This window comes from Chelonia mydas, chromosome 21 (genome assembly GCF_015237465.2).
Source record: "Chelonia mydas isolate rCheMyd1 chromosome 21, rCheMyd1.pri.v2, whole genome shotgun sequence".
Lineage (NCBI taxonomy): Eukaryota > Metazoa > Chordata > Testudines > Cheloniidae > Chelonia > Chelonia mydas.
In genome coordinates this window covers 10,362,252-10,381,392 of record NC_051261.2, presented here as the reverse complement: position 1 = coordinate 10,381,392, position 19,141 = coordinate 10,362,252, and the positions used below count along the sequence as shown (strand labels likewise).

Genomic DNA, 19,141 nt, shown 5'->3' with positions numbered 1-19,141 from the left:
TCTGAAACCCATCCAAGGCTTGAGAGCCCAAGCTGCAAGGGGTGACTGGGTGACCCCTCCTTCTGCCTGTGAATGGCTGTGATTGCCTGTAGGTCCTTTGGTGTAAGCAGCTACTTTTCTGTATGACTCGCAGCAATGAGGTCGTGCCTTGATCGATAGCACCGTGTCGACCATTTGCATTCTGGCAGCATGTTCATGCATGTTGCAAAGGGGACTGGAGATAGGGCAGAGAACACTTCATCCCCCACCCCCGGGCTGGAATTTGGTTTAGTGATGCTTCCGCAAGCTGTTTGGTGGAACGAGCTGGGAGCTCTCAGCACAGACGCTGCTGGACAAAGGGCAGTACTGTGGTTTGTCTGAGTACATGCATTTACTACGTGCCCATCGCTGCAGGGCCAGAGCTAAAAGCGGCCCTCACAACTGGCACTATCTGTCTAGCTCGACAGCAGCCTCGGTAGAGAGAACAAGGGCTGAATGGAGCACGGAGCCTCTATTCCTGCCTACAGGTGGGTCTGGGCGGAGGCACGTGCCCGCAGCAGGTGGGCAAACATTCTCTGCAGGGCTGGGGTAAGGAAACTTCATCAGCACTCACCTCTCCTGAGAGCTGGCTGGCCGCTTTCCCTGCTGGTGTCAACCGGTGCAGCGCCGCAGGGTTCATCCCTTTACAACAGCTGAGTATGAGCCCACGCGCTGTGTGTCTGCTGGCCCTGCCTTTCCCCATCCCTCTCTCTCTGACTCACCGTGCTGCAAGGGTCTGATTCCCATTTACACCAAGGCCCCTTTATGCCGCTCCGGTAGCACAAAGGGGCCTTAAATCTGGTATAAACTATATTTACACTCTCTCTCCAAGTGCCCATCACGCTCCCAGGGTGTGTGTGAAGGAGCCTGGGGGCCACTGAGAATCACAGCCACCTTGTCCTCCTACACTCTGTGGCCCCAAGCAATGATCTCACCCTCTCTCCAATGTACCCGCAAACTGATTCCAGCCACATGCCTAAGATGGCCCTGCGCTGGGTTAGCATTAATGCTTCCTCTCGGGCCAGATCCACAGCTGGCGTAAACCGGCCCTGGTGAGGGAACCGCACTGATTCACACCCACTGAGGATCTGGCCCCATGCCGGGCGCCACTTTGCTTGCTGCGGATTCTGGCATTCAGGTAAAGCACCCTAAAGCACCCTAGCTCCCTGCCCCCTAGCAAACACTCTGAACCACTGTGAATGTGGCTGCAATGGGGCGTCTGGCAAGGAGCATGAGCCAGTGTGACAGACTGGAGATAAAGGGCTCCAGTCACTTTCTGTGCCCCTGGCTCCAGGACTCAGTATCATTTACATGGCAGCCAGCATCTGCGGGGTTTCTTTTTTTCCCCTCTAACAACAACTTTTCACTGCATTTCCCCGCAAGTCTAAATAGTTTTATGGAGTGAAATATTTTAATGGGTGCTGGAGGCAAAAGGTGGCGAGCACCAGGGAATCCGTCATTTTGCATCCGTGTTTGTGTGTGGGCACGTCTCAGGAAAGTCAGAGAGAGAGGCATGTCTTCCCTGCCTGTGCTTTGCCACTTCCTCTGCTTGCTGGCTAGAGGGAAAGCACCCTCTTCTCAGTCTGGCCCTGGCTTACGGCCCATGGGTTTGTAGAGGAGGACTCAAGTGCCCTCTGCCCAATTGATCATGTTTGGCTGTTGGGGGCTAAAGGAAGGGTAGATTTCTAAGATACTTATCTGACTCCGTCACCTTCCTATCTGAGCATCTCACAGTCTTTAATGTGTTTATCCTCCCGACACCGCTGTAAAGCAGAACAGGGCTGCTATCCCCAGGGCACAGATGGGAAACTGAGGCACAAGGAGGCTAAATGATTGGCCCAAGGTCACACTTGGAAGTAGTCTGTGGCAGAGAAGGGAGCTGAACTTGGGACCGTTCAGTGCCAGGCTAGCGCCTGACTGCTTGGAGCCCAGCATGCAATGGGATTGATGTTCCTAAGTCACTTAAGCACTTTAGAAAATGTTACTTTCCGTGCTTCAGTTTCCTCTGCTGTAGACAGAGCCAGGAAAACCTGTCTTCCCTGGCTGGCAGGGGGGATGTGTCAGCGCGGTACAGAATAGAGGCAGACATGGCCCCTGCCCATGGGCAGTCTGAAGCCTAGTCTAGATATTGGTATCTGATTGTGTGCTGCCCTGGTATGGACTGCAGGCCCATGGGCGTTACAGGGGAGTCCAAATGCATCTGGTGCTTGTTTGGTATGAGCCTGCTCTCCCCTCTGTGCTGTGAGGGTGGGGCTCTTGAAGGGCCCAGGAAGCCCCAGCAGAATGGAAGCCAAGGGCGCTCCTTGCACCTCTAGAAGGCAAAGTGTGCGTTTGCATGGATTCTCCTCTCCCTTGCGCTGGCGTAAAGCAGGAGTGACTCCAGTGTGAAAGTGACACAGGCGTGAGGGGAGAATCGGGCCCCATCATCTTTTGGAGCTGGGGGCTGTTCCAACCGGTGGTGTGCGTCCCATCCTGGGTCCCTACCTGTCCCTGACCACAAAGGACTCTGGCACTCAGCCACCACCCTGACCACCCCTTCTCATGTGACCATCTGCATTTTTAGCCCTGGCCAGCTAGGGATGAAAGCAGTAAACAAGGCAAATAGGGAATCTGTCTTGTTGACAGCCCTGCCGTTGAGGTGACGGTTGGAGGCTCAAGGAGGTGACATGTTTACTGAAGGATTGGAGAGATTTACTGCTTGCCTGGTGCTGGGGGAAGACAGATAACAGCTGGGCTCTCAGACTGAGACAAGGAGAGATTACAGGACATCTGCTAGCTCACCTATGAGCCCCAAAGGGAAACTATCTTAACTCTTGGAGTGCCATGCCACATGGGAACCTAGCAGGGCAGGGACGTGAGTCTGTCTCTACCAGCCCGCCCCGCACAGGGCGGGCTGTGCTGGGTGGTGCTGAAAATGTTGGGGTGCGGGGGAGGGGGTGTGAAATTTTGGAAAAGGTGTGGTTTTGCCCACAGCTGTTTTGTGATTCAGGAACACTGGTTTTTGCGGGGGGGGGGGGGGTCGGCAAGGCAGATGGTGTTGCACCAAACTGCACCAAGGTTAGAATTTCTGCCTGTTTCAAGGTGCAAATGGATCTTCATCTCAATTAAGTCCTGACCGTTTTTTAACTGGGCCCATTTCCCTTGAAGAGGCTCCTGCTTTGGAGTGGAAACCCATGAAATCTCACTGGTTATTTTGCTCCTCTCCATCCATGTGATCAGATCAACTTACACAGGTTCACAGTTGTGGGGGTTTCCAGTTTGGTTGTATTTCACCCCGTCGTAGCCCGGCATGATACGCGTGCACAGTGAGCGGCTCACCCGGGGGAGGGAACATGCTTACAAGAGGAAGGATGGTCTCAGGGCTAAGACACAGGACGGGGAGATCTGTGTTCCAATTCTGGCTCGGCCGCAGACTTCGTGGATGACCTTGGGGCTGGATTTTTCAGGAGAGCCGGGGGGGGCCTTTGGAAACTCTGCCCCTTAATCTCTCTCTCTGCCCCAGTTCCCTGTCTGTAAAGTGCAGGTAACAATGTGCATTTTCTCCCAACCTCTGTCTTGGCTGCTTGCATTGTCAGGCCTTTGAGGCAGGGTTTGTACAATGTTCAGCACAGTGTGGCCCAGATCTCAGTGGAGGCATGCAGGAGCTACCATAATTCCTAGATTAGTAATAATTACTGAAGAACCCTGAGTTACCAGTAGCTTTTCTTTCTTTTTCCTGGGTGGGAGTGTCTTTATATGCCTCTCGGAGACTCCCTGAAATACCACGTATTCCTTCCGTTCCCGTCCTATCTCAGGCCAGTCGCCCTGTCCCCTTTCTGAACTCATTCACGCTTTGGCTGAGCAAGCTGTAGGGGGTGCTACAGAACAACCGGCAATGCCCCGGCTCGGCCTGCTCCCAACCTCCATTCCGTCTCTTATGCCAAGGGTCTGGTTTCCTAAATTCCTGGATGATAGGCCAGAAGGGACCACTGTGATCACCTGGTTTGACCTTCTGTATAGCACAGGCCATAGGAGTTCCCTGAATGAATTTCTGTTTGAGCTAGAGTAGGTCTTTTAGAAAAACATCCAGTCTTGATTTTAATATCTCCACTGATGATGGATCCACCACAACCGTTGGTCCATTGCTCCAATGGTTAATTAAACCTCCCTGTTACAAATGTGCACATTTCTTCACTCTGAATTTGTCTCACTTCAGTTTCCAGTGGTTGGGTCAGGTTAGATCTTTCTCTGCTAGATCTGAAGAGCCCATTATACTATTTGTTCCCCACATAGGTACTTAGAGAATGCGATGAAGTCACCCCTTAACCTTCTCTTTGTTAAAATAAACAGATTGAGCTCCTTGAGTCTAGCACTGTAAGGCAGGTTTGCTAATCCTTTAATCAGTCTTGTGCCTCTTCTCTGAGCCGCCTCCAGTTTGGATGCACTATCCCAGCAGTGGTCACACCAATACCAAATGCAGGGGTAAAATAACCTCCGTACTCCTACTGAAGATGCCCCCGTTTATGCATCCCAGGATCACATTAACCCTTTTAGCCACAGCATCGCACGGGGAGCTCGTGTTCAGCTAATTATCCCCAAGTCTTTTTCAGAGTCTCAGCTTCCCAGGAGAGAGTCCCCCACCTTGTGAGAATGGCCGACCGGTTTTGTTCCTAGATGTGTGACCCTGACAATTGGCTCAATTGAGAAACATGTGGTTTGCGCCCCGTTTACCAAAATAACTTCTGTTTTGCTCTGTCTGCACCCGGACGGGCGATGCCTCCCCATCAGCCTGGCTGCAGCTGGTAAGACTGAAATCTCTTTCCCCTCCTCGGAGGTAGGAACCAGGGGAGGTCCAGGACTTTGATGTCTCTGCAAAGGCAGCAGGGTCACGTAAAAGACGCCAACTGTGAAATGAGATGAGATGTAGCCTCACCCGACTCGCGGGGTCCACTCTCTGGAGCTGCTACAGAGCTATTTTTCATCGGGTCATTTTTGCCTGCACCACAGAATCTGCCTTCAGCTCTCTGGGTCTGAACAGGGGGCCTGCATCGCCTGCGTCTGTGCATTACGAGTGTATCGAGGTGGTTTGCAAGGGTCATCTCAAACACCAGAAGTGCGCTCCTCCAGGCACTGTGTGTTTGGGCTTGTTCTAAAAATGGCAAGAATATTGCACAGCGCCTTCATCTGGCGAGAGTTGCAAGGTAAGAGGCACTGTTTAGGGTGCCGGACTGGACATCAGGACACCTGGTGTCTATTCCTGGCTCAGGGAGCAAGTGGTGAGAGCAGGCAGCAGGGACCCACGTGTCCTGTGGCCACGAACAATGGAGCTGAGCCGTGCTCAGCCCCTTGCACCTCCTTTTGGCTTCAGTGAGGACAGAGGGTACTTAGTAACCCCTAGGATCAAGCCCTTTGTGGACATGTCCAAGGTAACGAATCTCCATGGCTCTGCACAGCTGCTGTTCCAGTGCCCGGTGCTTGCAGCATGCCTCCTGGGGAGGAAAGCCGTGGCCATCCCCCACACCCCCTGGGTAGTAAATTCCCCTTGCTCCCTTCCCCGACCTGGGACCTGACAGGGGTGTGATGTCTCTTTCCCCAGGTACCATGAACAATGATGTGTTTGTGGCGTTAAATCAGACGTTCAGCCCCACGTCACGCTTGGGGATATGGCACGTCCCTGACAAGGGCTGCAGAAGGAACCTTGTATCCTTATTTCTTGTCAAAGACGCTTGGCCGGGCTGCATCAGAGCCACCAGAGTAGATGCTGCATTTGACTCCTTGTCTCGTGCCACATGTTGTCATTCACACCTGTGGAAACCAGAAAGATAGAAATGACCATATGTGGTGCAAGGCGTTGGGAAACCAGGCCCCTGCATCTGGGGCATGTGCATGGAACCCCATTTAAGAAAATCCCCCCACTCACACGCTGGCTGGACCTTTTTCCTTTTTATTTATTTGTATTCCGGTAGCACCTACAGGTCCCATGCAGGGACCTTTTGTGGCAAGTGCTGTGTTGTAGCCTGCGGGGGACCTGGAAGCAGAGGAGCATGAGTTTCAGGGGGGAAGAGTTTGGTTGAGGCAGCAGGAAGTCTGGGGAGATATAAGGGAGGATATGATTGAGGTCTATAAAACCATGACTGGTGTAGAGAAAGTAGATAAGGAAGTGTTGTTTACTACTTCTCATAACACAAGAACTAGGGGTCACCAAATGAAATTAATAGGCAGCAGGTATAAAACAAATAAAAGGAAGTATTTCTTCACACAACACACGGTCAACCTGTGGAACTCCTTGCCAGAGGATGTAGTGAAGGCCAAAACCATAACAGGGTTAAAAAAAGAACTAGATAAATTCATGGAGGATAGGTCCATCAATGGCTATTAGCCAGGATTGGCAGGAATGGTGTCTCTAGCCTCTATTTGCCAGAAGCTGGGAATGACCGACGGGATGGATCACTTGATGATTATCTGTTCTGTTCATTCCCTCTGGGGCACCTGGCACTGGCCACAGTCGGAAGACAGGATACTGGGCTAGATGGACCCTTGGTCTGACCCAGTGTGGCCATTCTTATGAAGTCGGTCTGTGTGCACATGGCTGGAAATGTTAAGCTGCAAGTGGAGTATCTCTGGAAATAGAAATACAGATCTGGTTTGGTTTAATAGACATGGAATCCTCACCTGTTCTCACCCAGCATGCCATACATGAAGCACGGTGGTAGAGTGGCATCAAGCTTTAAGAAGACAAACCTTGCCCTGAAGAGTTTATAGGCTGTGTTAATGACAAAACGCAAAAGGTAAAGGAAACAAATTGTGGTGCAGGGCCATCTCTTTCCCCTATGCCCTGCGTCCTTTCTATCTCCCTTCTTTCCTTCCTCCATCTCGCCGTCTCTCCTTCCTGTTGTCTCTTCCCCTTAGCGGTGCTTGTGTTGTCTGCATACGCTGATATTTGCATAGTGTCTGTGCTTTCATGAAATGCAAAACCTGGGCATGACCTTAAGGAACACATCAGCGATATTGGCTCTGGGAATTCCCCAGCACCGGGAAGCGACCCACTGGCTGCATTGTCAGTTGCCACAAGCTGCTGATCTCTTAATCTTAATAGTAATGTAGCATTACTCGTGATATTTTAAGGGCACAGTATCAACAGAGGCAGCTGAAATCCTGAGTCAGGACAGATATTTAAATTATCTGAATCCCTCTGCACATAAATTATCTCCAGAAGGATTGTTTACCAGATAAACAGAGAGGGGAAATAATAGCGCTTACAGCTGGCAATAAATAATCTGGATCCCTGGAGTTGGTTGGTCTTGCTTCCCAGGGTTGTGAAAATGTTTCCTTTGGAGTTGTTCTGTGTGGGGTTCATGCCCCGGTTTCCACTTAGGTCTGAGCAAACCCTCAATCTCCCAGTGAAACTCTCTCCAGGCTGCTGTGTTTCAATTGCTCTTGCATCAAAATCCAACCGCTCTAGGGCCAGGTTCTCAGCTATTGGAAAGCAGGTAGCTCTGTTGACTTCAGTAGATTGATGCTGATATACATCAGCTGGGGAGCTGGCCCACAGAATCCAGATCGACCCCAACTTCACTGCTCTTGCTTGGGGAATAAGTCCCTAATGCAGGAAAGCATGTACTTTGCATATAAGCATGTTCCCAAACAGAAATGTTTTCCTGAATTGGGATCTAAGTCGTGGCAGATCCTCGGCCATACTAAATAACATTTTGCTTCTTCTCTATCCCCTTCTTTCTGAGGAAATGAAAGCAATGTACAGGTATTCGAATGAAGACTCGCAACATCCCTGTTAAGCATGTATTCTACCCATTTTATGAATAGGGAAACTGAGGCACAGATTTGTAAGCTCTTTGGGGCAGGGGCTGTCTTTTTTGTTCTGTGTTTGGACAGCACCTAGTACAGCTGGGTCCTGGGCCATGACTGGGGCTTCTATGCGCTATGGTAATAGAAACAAATTATAATTGTAAAAGTGACTTGGCCAAGGTTTTGTGATGAGTGGCAGAGCTGGGAATAGAACCCAGGAGTCCTGATTCTCAGCCTTGCACTCAGACCATTAGACTGAACTTCTGCCTGCTATTAAAATTATTAGATTTTGGCTGCACTGGTTCATATGAGAAGGAGCTTTCCAGTCTGTCTCAGCAGTCAAGACGCTGAAAATGACATTTCTGTCATCTGTTTCGGGGCAGGGGTTAGCCGGGGGAACGGGCTGCTGATCAAAACATAATAACAAGCCACGACAGTCGGAATGTCAGCAAGCTACTTCAATCATAATCACCGTGACCAGAAAAGACTCCATCCACAGTGATGTTCTTTCCCTTGCAAAAAAAAATAATCCCCTCCCCATCTGAATCAATAGAGTGAGAATCTTATGGCTCCAAGGAACCCAAGTCCCCAAAAGTTCATTATGCTTAGGGCCAGATTTTCAAGAGAGCTCAGCTCCCAGTTAGGCACCAAAATAAGTGTGCAGAAGAGCCGTGTCATGTTGTCTGGAGTGTCTCATGAGCGAGAATACCAGCTTCAGGGCAGGCTGTTAGGAAGCAAGGCACAAACCCCAGACTGGTTGTGAGTTCTATACTTAAATTTCACCAACCAAGTAACACATGTAAACTCCTCGGGCACTATAGCAGCCTTAACATGGGGTCAAAGACAGTGCTCTTGGGTACTCTGATCTATCTTGCCACCGAGGCAAGCTTGACTCTTGGATATGTGGTCACTTAACACCAAAGATCACAAAATATTCAGGTTGCTCACAGTCCCAAAGGGCTAGTCATTTACCCCAGATCAATTTGCACCTTAGATCTCTCATCAAAGACAACGATTGTAGCCAATCCTATAGTAAACCAACTAAGGATTTAGTAACTAAGAAGAGTGATTTATAAGGTTAAAACAGGTAACCATACACACACAAATGCGTTGCAGTCTTAGGTTTCAGATAGTGAGAGACCCGCTGAAATATGCCAGGGCTATAAATCCTCCAGGGCTAACCCAGGTTAATCCCGGGGATCTCTTGCTTAGGTTTAGGAATCTTTGCCCCTTAGAATTCAAACGGCATAAAAAGCCCCTAATTCCTTCTGGTCAGGGACGTTTGTCCCCATCTCTCTAGAGTCCAGGCTAATGGGACAAGCGCTTTGGCTCGTCCCCCTCTTCCTGGGTGTGCTGGGAGCAATCAACGAAGTCCTTGGCTTACAATGGATTCAATAGGCCTTCCTGATGGGCTAGAGAAAATCCCTCCTCATGGGTGCAAAGCAGTATTTTGCACTCAGTGATGTTTCTTTCTGAACTGGATTTACAGTTACAGAACAGACGATTAAGTATTACCTTGTAGCATGGGATTCAGATATTATAAGTACGTTAACGCATGCAGCAACTTACAAGCAAAAGTCTAAACACTAAACATTGTTACGATTGTAATGTCTATCTTAGCAATGCTCACGCATAGGTGAATCGGACTGGTTTCCAGCTATGCTCTTGAGAGTGTTCACTTGAGGCCTAAGGCCCTTGGCAAAAGCTGGCACCTGGTCTACCAGCCTTGCACATTGGGCACTGAGCTCTGGAGAATATCTGCCCATCCGTGTCCCAATGGGAGCTATTTGGAAAAGCTGGCCCTGCTTGTGATGGCCGAACCCTTGAAAAAACTGCCCAGTAGAGAATTCAGCCCCTGGTGTGTTGGCAGGCATCCTTGGGAAGCATTAAACAGGGTCTGTGCAATGGGAGATGGGCCTTCCACTATCAGAGCATCGTATGGACGGAAATGTATGTTCAGCTGAGGCAGACAGAGAGGAGTTGGGGAGAAGGTTCCTAATTGGATACATGAAGAGAAAATGTTGCTGTGTTAAAATACACTGATGACATCCCCCCTCCTGCCCCCGGACCCCCTGAGGTACGGCAACCCCTTGCTGTTTGTAGTTTTCTTTGTCCATTGGAACAGCTTTTTGAAATGAAATTCTTTTCCTCTTGTCTTTCCCTTTCTCTCTTTTTTCTTTTTTTCCCCTTTTCCTTTTCTTTTCTTTCTTTTTTTTTTTAGGGGCTTCTGATTATCTCAACCTTGAAAATTCGTTTCAATTACAGTTTACAACCCGCAAACAAAGGCTGCGGTCTCCGTAGTAACGGTAGCTGCTGCGCTTTGACGGGTGCGAATCCTCTGGAAGTTGGTTCCCCCAATTGTCACTCCTGCCTCTTCTTGTCTGGCTCATTGTGCCCCAGGACACAATTAGGATGTCTTCACACTGCGATGTGTTGGTGAATTTACTTCCTCTAAGAGCGACGGGAGATGAGTGCCCTTATTGGTTCGCATAACCGCCGATTCCTGCGGTCGCCTCCCGCCTTTCACCACTCTCATTCCAGCAACGCCCCCGCTCCCCTAAAGGGCAAGAGAAATCCTGCATCTGTCATACAGTCCTCCTCTCGTCCCCCTGTGACCCACCCCACAGCCTACGCTCACTTGGAACGCCTAAGGCCGTGGTTCTCAGCCGTTCACAAACTGAGACTCCTCTCCAGTCTGGCTAGAATCTAGCTGGGACCAGGCCAGCGCTCTTCTCCCATCTAGTTGGGACCCTTCTCCTTGCTAGCTGGTGGTAGCCAAGACTCCTCTCCCATCTCGCCAGGCTCTAGCCAGGACCCGTCTCCCACAGCCCCACATTCCCCAGGGAAGCAGGAGCTACAGATGCTCTGGCTTTGAACCGGTGGTGGCTCCTGGTGCTCCTCTCTCACTCTGCCACGCGGTGCGGCCCGCGCAGACTGGCCAGAGGCTCCTTGCCTGCTGGTGCCTCTGAATAATTCACAGGCTCGTCAGTACAGAAGGAGGTGGTGTGGGGCGCTGTTGTAATGAGACCTGCAGGGGGTTGGAGCAGGGCTCACTGGGGACCAGAAGAAGGGCAGTAATGGGGGATCTTGAGGGGAGACAGGAGGGCGTGTGGCAGGGCGTGTTTTCGGAACCCCAACTAAGCAGACACCTCCAGGCCAGAAGGGTTTTCCCAGAGGCCACTGGCTGTTTTACTAGAGAGCTAATTAATGACCTTACTTTTGCAAGGTTGAATGTTAATGCTGCCTTGAAACTGGGCTGGGGATCCTCCACGCAGCTGTGAAGCGGCTCAGATCAGGCTACTGATGGATGCATGCTGAATATTAATGTAGGTGGAGGGGGGATTTTGGGGGGCTGAGCTTCTTCATGTTCTTTCGCCTTTATGTTTTCGTTCCTCCCTGGTCTCCTGCTGATAGCATGATGTTGTTTTTTCCCCTCCACAGCATGTATCAGTCAGGTGAACATATGTGAGGATTTGTCCTGTGAGCCTGTTGCTTAAGTGGAGAAGGCGGATGGGGCTGGCTTGGAGGGAGTGGAGAGAACCCTGGCTGGGGATCTGGGCTCCAGCACTAGGTCTGTCACTGCGTGCAAGTTGCTTTCTAAAGTGGCTGCTCATGCCTCCATTGTTTTAGGTACGGGACTTGTTGTACCTGGAGTCTGGGTTGCAGAGGTGCTGAGCACCCGCGACTCTGCCTGAAGTCAGTGGGAGTGGCAGGGGCTCAGCAGCTCTGGAAATTCAGGCTCAAGCTGGACTCCCACTGGGAAATTGTCTCACAGCTGCTAGCTACTGTGGTGCCCTGCTGAATTGCTAGTGCACATAGGAAGCCACGAAAGGAAGGGGAAACTGAGTCTCAGTTCTGCTTCCTGTACCGGTGCTGAAAGCCAGGGCAGGACTCCCTGCTCCGCTAAGGCTACTTTGCGCTACGTGGCCCAGTCAGTGAAGCACTCTCCCTGCACAGGGAAACGCTCCGCCAGAGGAAAAGGATGCCTCTGGCTGGGAGAGGCCAGGACTGGAGTAGCTTTGAGCTCCTCCATGGCCAGTGCGCCTGACCCATTCCATACAGCACCTCCTGCTGGGAGAGGCCAGGACTGGAATTGATGTCAGCTCCCCACAATCCTTGCTCCTGCCCAATTTCCTACAGGATCATCTGAAGGAGAAGCAGAGACCAGAGTGTGTGGATGCCTCCCCCTTGGCCCGTGACCATTCATTATTCTCCATGGCGAGACTCACGCCAGGAGAGGTTGCGGTGCAGAAGCCGCCAGTGGTCTGGAGCACCATCACTTCAGCTCTCAAGAGAAGTATGGGGAGTGATTTTGATTAACTCCAGCAGAAAGCCAGTGCCGGGGATGTGATCAGAATTGCTGCTAATCCTTTCTCATGCCTCGCCTGAGAAGATAGCTATGGCTGCTCTTGGAGGGGTGCCCAGCTAGACGCATCGCAAACTTGAAAATTAATTATCAGACCGGCGGAACGATGCACGACCCTGCTATTATAATCAGCAGGGTCACATTGGCTTCACCATCCTAATCTATTGAGAGCTTCAGAGAGAATTACTGTATTCTTGCCTGGAACATCGCGTTGCAAAACTCTGTTCGTTGATCTGCATTTTCCTCTCCCCGCGTAACCTCATTTCCTTTTGGAAAACATTTTAGTCCTGATGAAAGGTGCTGGGTTGACAGTCCCGGAGCCTTCCACTTATCTCCAGCACAAGGTGCAATGGAAACAGCAGGAGAGCAACCTGGCTACTGTAGCTCAATCTTGACTAGAGGGAGCCCTTGGAGTGATGAGAAGGGAATTCAGTCCTTGTGCTCTGTGCTCAGGCTGCCAACGAGTGGGCCAGTTAGTGCCAGGAAAGTGAACAGCACGGGTGATTTGTAACGGGATCCAGAGCCTTTCACGAGTGCACAAGGCCCCTGTTCAGACCAGGACTTCATTGTCCTAGGCACCGTACTCACATAGTTCTTGCACACAAGAGTTTGTCTTCTAAAAAGCCGAGGCTGAATTCTTATCCCCATTCTACAGATGGACAATGCGCACATGACATGCGTGGTGTCCTGTGGTGGCATAACATGCATTGGCTGGAAGATAGCAGCCCCACATAGCCAGGAGCTGGGGGAGCAACCCCTGGTGCTTACCTTTGGAGTAAAGTCTATTATACCCTTTTTTTAAATGGGTAATTACCTTGGCAAGATAGAGTGGCTTGTCTGCCTGCTGAGAGATGAATGCATGGAAGGGCCCTATGCTGAGGGAGAAGATTAATAGCCCTTGTCAATAGCGTGGAAGAAAGGATAACTTGATGGGTTTCATATGAGTAGTCTCCATGTACTCCACGAGCATATGGATAACTTCAAAGAATGGGCTATAAGTTTACCTCCTTGATGCAATCTTTTCTCGTTGGCCCGTTCGTATCCATTTGTTTCAGCGCTTGGTTCGCCCGGCATGCGGGTTGCTGAATGCGTCCGTGCTCTCATTCCGAGGTGAAGGTGGAGAGAGAGGCACGAAAAAGGGGGACACTGGCTCACATCACGCTTATGACTCTCTCTTCCCTTCTGCTTGCCCAGGCAGGCAGCTGCTATTGTGTGTGGTGGAAGTGATGCTGCATGTTACCCCCAGGGACGCACACACCATGCTCTCTCTCACTTCTGCTCTTCCTGGCTTCTGGCCCTTTAATCTCAATGGAGCATCACAGATATTGGAGGTATTATGGTGGCTATTTATGTACAGAGAAAAGCAGAACAGAAACCTCTGTCCTGGCTCCAGAGGAGTGGGAAACTTAGAGAGTGTAGATGGTTCAGGAGCAATAATGGGGGAGGGGTATCGCAGGGTGGGAGAGATGAGGGAGGAAGAGTGTGAATAAAGGGAGGCAATCCCTAGGACTACCCATTGGTGGGACCTAAACAGGATGCATTAAGACCTCAGTCCTCAAGGAGACCTCTCATGGGAACCATGAGTTATGCTGTGTGCCCCAAGGTCTAGCTACTCAGAAAGCATGTAGTCCTACATTTCTGTGATTCTATGTGGCTCAGCCTGCAGGTACAGTACCCTGGTGTCCTCCATTGTCTGCACTGTCTGAAGTGGTGCGAGGAGTCCCGTAGGCAGCTGCAAGTAACCAAATGCGGCTCCCCTGCTGCTGGCTTTTCTCCCAACAGTCATGCGTGGGGGGCTCTGTGAGCAGTCAGAAGACCTAGAATCGCAGCATCCTATAACAAATGGTCCTGACTGGCTGGCCGCCACGGGCAGTGAGGCTGGTGGCATCCAGTGCAGTGCATGATGTCCTAGAGAAAGACGTCCTTGTGGGGAAGGGGAATAGGCTAAGGCAGAAAGAGAGGAGGTTCTGGGTTCAAGCATGCTGGGAAGGTGGCTGAGGACTGGCCCCTTTGTTCCATTTGTGATCAGAACTTTGGTAGCCGAACAGTTAAAGCACAACTGATTTGGGCTTTGTTGCAAAGATGGCCTTGGCTCAGCTGCACAGAGGGGATTCTGGTTCCAAGCAAGAGGAGCATGCTTCCACACTGTGCCTTTCCCTCTGGTGGCTGGTCACACAGAGTACAACAGCCTACTACTCTTACCAGCTAACAAAGCTACTCCTCTAGCTCAAGTGACCCAGGCCTGTCCTTTGGTGAGGAGTGTCCCAGGTTCAAATCCAGCTTATGAACGGGTCACTGGGCGCTTGTGCGAGCCTGAGATTGAGTCTCCATCTCCTTCTCTCTTCCTCAGCTTCTCCTTCTTATTGCTCTCTCCTGTTCCTCCAGCCTGAGTCCCCACCCAGCCTGGGTAGGGGGCACGCCCAGCACAAACACGGTCTACCTGGGGAGCACACGCGGTGCCCCTGCTGGAAGGGGCTGGGAGAGCACTTGCAGGGTGCACATGTCAGCACTGCTCCCAGTTGTAAGACAGAATCTCACTGCAGCGCTCCCTTATCTCTCTCTCTGCTACCTTTGTCTCAACCTCCTCAGATGACCAAACCCAGTCATCCCCTTATGTCCCTGGCTGCAGCTCAGGTGTGGCTTGGCCCTCAGACACACTGTGCTGTCTCCACTCGCCTCAGAAGTGTCAAGAGGGAGGCAGGGAGAACAGACGTGAGGCGAGAGCATCATGGCCTGAACCATGGTGAGGACCAAGGCCAGCCAGTCTCGGCATGGGACAGGTGCCTTTTAATCATATGCTGCACCGGCTTCCAACTCTGCACAGAGACGCTCACGTTTCATAGACGATCAGGGTTGGAAGGGACCTCAGGAGGCCATCTAGTCCCACCCCCTGCTCAACGCAGGGCCAACCCCAACTAAATCATCCCAGCCAGGGCTTTGTCAAGCCGGGCCTGTAGAGGTTTTTAAGGATGGAGATTCCACCACCTTCCTAGGTAACCCATTCCAGTGCTTCACCACCCTCCTAGTGAAATAGTGTTTCCTAATACCCAACCTAGAGCTCCCCCACTGCAACTTGAGACCATTGCTCCTTGTTCTGTCCTCTGCCACTACTGAGAACAGCTGAGCTCCATCCTCTTTGGGTAGTTGAAGGCTGCTATCAAATCCCACCCCCAACTACTTTTTCCTTCTGCAGACTAAACAAGCAGGGTTCCTTTCTCAGTGTTCCTTTTTTCCTCGGCTCTTCCGGGGCTTGCTGCCTGGGGGGACATAGCCACCTGCAGGAGCCTTTGTGCCGCTTACGCTCTTCAGGTTCCCTTCCTCCCAGGGCTTTGATGTGCGCGAAGCCTGGCAGTGAGGTGGCGGCTCACAGAACCAGCTGGATGGATTGGCTTTGAACCCAGTGCCTCGTCCGTTTTGCTTTGCAAGGGCAGAGGGGACGTTTCACTTCAGTTCCCATCCCTCTGGGGCCTGCCCTGAATTTTCTTTGCGTTGCAGGTTCAGAAGAGCCGATAACTTCCAATTTTAGGTGCGTTTTCCCCCAGGGGCTCTGTACGAGCCGTGTGAATGCTGCGGAAACTTGATTCCAAACCAGCCCTGCTTGAAACGAGATATAGGCCTGACCTGTAACCATAGATTCCCCCGCCCGATCAGACCCGGAGAGTTACTTCTCTGCTCAGGCCCACTCCTACCCGAAAGGGTCATGACTTCTCATGCAGTGTCTCTAGGCTTGGGGTTGTGTAACCAAACCTGGAGGCTTTTAGCCATTGCCTCTCTAGGGGACTCCCTTCCAGGCCTGCCTGTGGGGAAATCAAATCTGGCATTGCCCCATGGCTTAGCTGTGGCTAGAATCACTGGGGCTCCCGCCTGGCACATCTTGGGGGCTTTTGGCCTGGTTCCTCGCACAACGGGGTGGGGTAGGGAAGACAGAGTGGAGTGGGAAATCCAGTAGGTAGTGCAGGAGGGATTCCTCATAGTGCTTTGCAGCTTCTTCCTCACCACAGCATGCTGCCCCTTTGGCTGGGTGCTGTGGGGAGCTGGGAACTTGCAGCCAGCGCTGCTTAGAAATGGGGAGGGGCAGAGACCCTTCATCACCCACAGCTACGCCATGGCTTGGGGGGTGACGGAAGCACATCTCAAGGCACTGGAGGCTTCTGAACCTTTGGCTGCAAATCTTAATCTCCTGCTGCAATCTCCTGAGGCATGCACCTGGCTGGGTTGGGTACTGAGTGGCCTGGGGACATTTTTCCCTTGTGCAGGGACTGCCACATGTAGCCTAATTCCTCGAGCCCCCCAGTGGTAGAGAAGAGACGTAGTGAATATAAAGGGGATTCTTGACTCGGGCGGCTGGACTCGGACAGACCCTGTGGTTCTCTCTGGCTCCCAGCCTGGAGTTATCACACAGGGTCTCCCTAAGGCCCGGCCTGGAATCATCCACCCTGGAAGGAACTGCTGACATGTACAATCCAGTGCACCACACCCCCAAAATTCACCCCCACGCTGTCCCCACCCAGTGTCTCCCTAGTACCATTCCTACCATGCCTGGTAGCTGAATGCCCCCTCAGATGGTTCCCCACAGGCCCTCACTTCACAAAGCCCACTCCTTGCTCTGTGTTTAAAGCCCCCATCTGCTTTGCCGAGCTCCCATGACGTTAGCCCCCTGCGCTAGGTGTCACTCAGCTGGGCATCTGGAGGGTTCTGTTATTGGCTGTGATGCCGGAGTAGCGGGAAAACCCCTCTCGGACACCCACTGCCACAGCGCCACACCCCGGGGGACTCTTTCTTAGCTCTAATTAACAGCATGTTACATTAATCGGTGTCTTTCGCTAAATGATTAACATGTTTCAAGTCCCATTAGGAGCAGTTATGACAGGGAGAGGCAGGCAGCTGTCGCTGGTAATTACTGCACACTTGAACGATTCCACCATCGAGGGCTGGCTAGGGAGGTGGGGAATCAATCTGTGGGTCAGCGCCTGGGGGAGCGAAGAGGGCGGGTGGGGGAGCAGGAGAGGAGGAGAGTTCAAGGGGGATGGGGAGGGAGATGGGGAGAGCATGGTAGAGGATGCGTGGCTAGGGATGGATGTTGCGCAGACCGTCCCTTCACACTGCGGATAGCTCCCGAGAGACCGATACTGTCACAGCTGATGGTGAGATTGATGAGCACAGCATGCTGGAGGATGGATGATATTTGCATAAGCTGTAGCTCAAGCTGTGACTGGGGTATGTGAACTCGGGGATGCCAGGGAATATGTGCCGTGTGGCCCAGTGCCAATTGCAGACAGCTCTAGTGTGGTGGAAATAAAACACTCCATAAGCCAGGCCCAGGGGTGAAGTGGAGGAGAAGCTCAGGACGGGGTCTGAATTTAGCAGCTAGCCACAGTCCTGAGCTCCCCAGGGAGAGGCGTACAGGGAGCATCTTCCCGTCGTGAAGGGAGAGTGCTGTGACTCTCCATGGGCAATCAGGGATCCAGCCTTCTGCTCGGGGCTGGCCAGCTATCTAAGCTGGTTTTTGAAAATGGGGATTTCAACAAAATGGAATTTTACATGAACTGCATCTGCCTCCTCTGGGATATTTCCATTTTTGGTCTAAAAACAGAACATCTGAAAGCGGGAAGCAGTTTTGGCTGAAAATGAAACTAATTTGATTCTGAAACGCCACCGCGGTGCCTCCTGGAAGTTGTCGTTCAGTTGCCTCATGAGCCAGGTTCTCCCATTGGACTTCATCTCCCAGGATGCACTGGGGCAGCACCTCCATTCATGGGGGGGAGGGTGAGCCATTATGCATCATGGGAGATGTAGTCCAACCAGGGAGCCCGGCCTACAGAGGCACATGAACTACAACTCCCATCAGGCACCACGGTGGCATTTCAGAGCTGAAATATTTTGGCTTTGAACTGAAGCATTTCAGGTTTTGATTTTTTTCACTGAAAACTTGAAATTTTCCAGCCATGTCTAGTGGTACCAAATAAGCTCTGGGCAACACATTACCTGCCTTCCAGTTAAGTATTTCAGGGCTCCCGTATAATGGTGATCACACTGACTAGGAAGGAACTGTGACCAGCTCTGCGCTTTTAATGGCTTGCAGAGGCTCTGCCAGGTTATTCTAATGCTCCTGGATGTCTTGCCTCCGGAAGGTGGGACTTCCTGAAAATGTTTATCGCAGTACTGGGAAGTTTGGCAGAGCTGGAGGAGGTATCTCCCTGAGGCAGTGCTTGCAGTGCAGTGAGATGACATCTTTCCACTCCAGCCATGGGTACCTGACTTCGGGCTTTGGATACTGGCTATAGTTTGCCACAGCTTCAGAACTGTCCACTGCAGCCTCATTCAAGTTGCATGAAGAGTTTGCGGCTTGCTTGGACTATGTTTTCAGCCTGATGCTGTTTACCATGTAAAGTTTATGTACCATAAACTTCCTGGCTGGGAAAGATGAGTTCTAACTAGCTGAAGAATTTTATGGGGTTTAGAGTAGAGATCAGTGTTTAAGATGGAAGTGCGAAACAACTATAAGTGATTAAATGACGCTGCTATGCATCCTAGGGGAATTTCTGCACAATAGATGTCTAGCAGCTCACAGCTACAGCCAGAGAAATATATGTTAGTGTTGGAGATGTGCTCAGAGTATAAACTTCAGATCAGAATTACATATACCTCAGTATTTGGGAGTATTCGAATCAGAGTAATAGTTGTAGCTAGGAATTTAGATAGGACTTATCTGTTATTATCTGTAACAGTTGTGCTAGGTGCTCTACATATGCCTGGTATGATGAGGCTCCTTTGAGCTTATGATTGAAATAAACAAGGCAGACAAAGAAATGACTGTTTTTCAGTGGAATTGGGGCGCAGATTCTCAGATGTGGGGAACCCACAGCTCCAGCTCCAGTCGCTGTCATGGGATTTGCAAGACATCATCTGCTTGGAAAAAAGCAGGCCCCTGGTGACTGGTCTAAGGTGTCACAGCAGGTCCGAGGCAGAGCTGGG

At 51.3% G+C, this 19,141-nt stretch overlaps 1 protein-coding gene across 5 annotated transcripts in view; it reads left to right on the top strand.

Moving 5' to 3' along the window:
* Positions 1–19,141, top strand: part of GRM4 (glutamate metabotropic receptor 4) — a 245,303-nt gene that overhangs the window by 181,701 nt on the left and 44,461 nt on the right. The window lies entirely within an intron of this gene.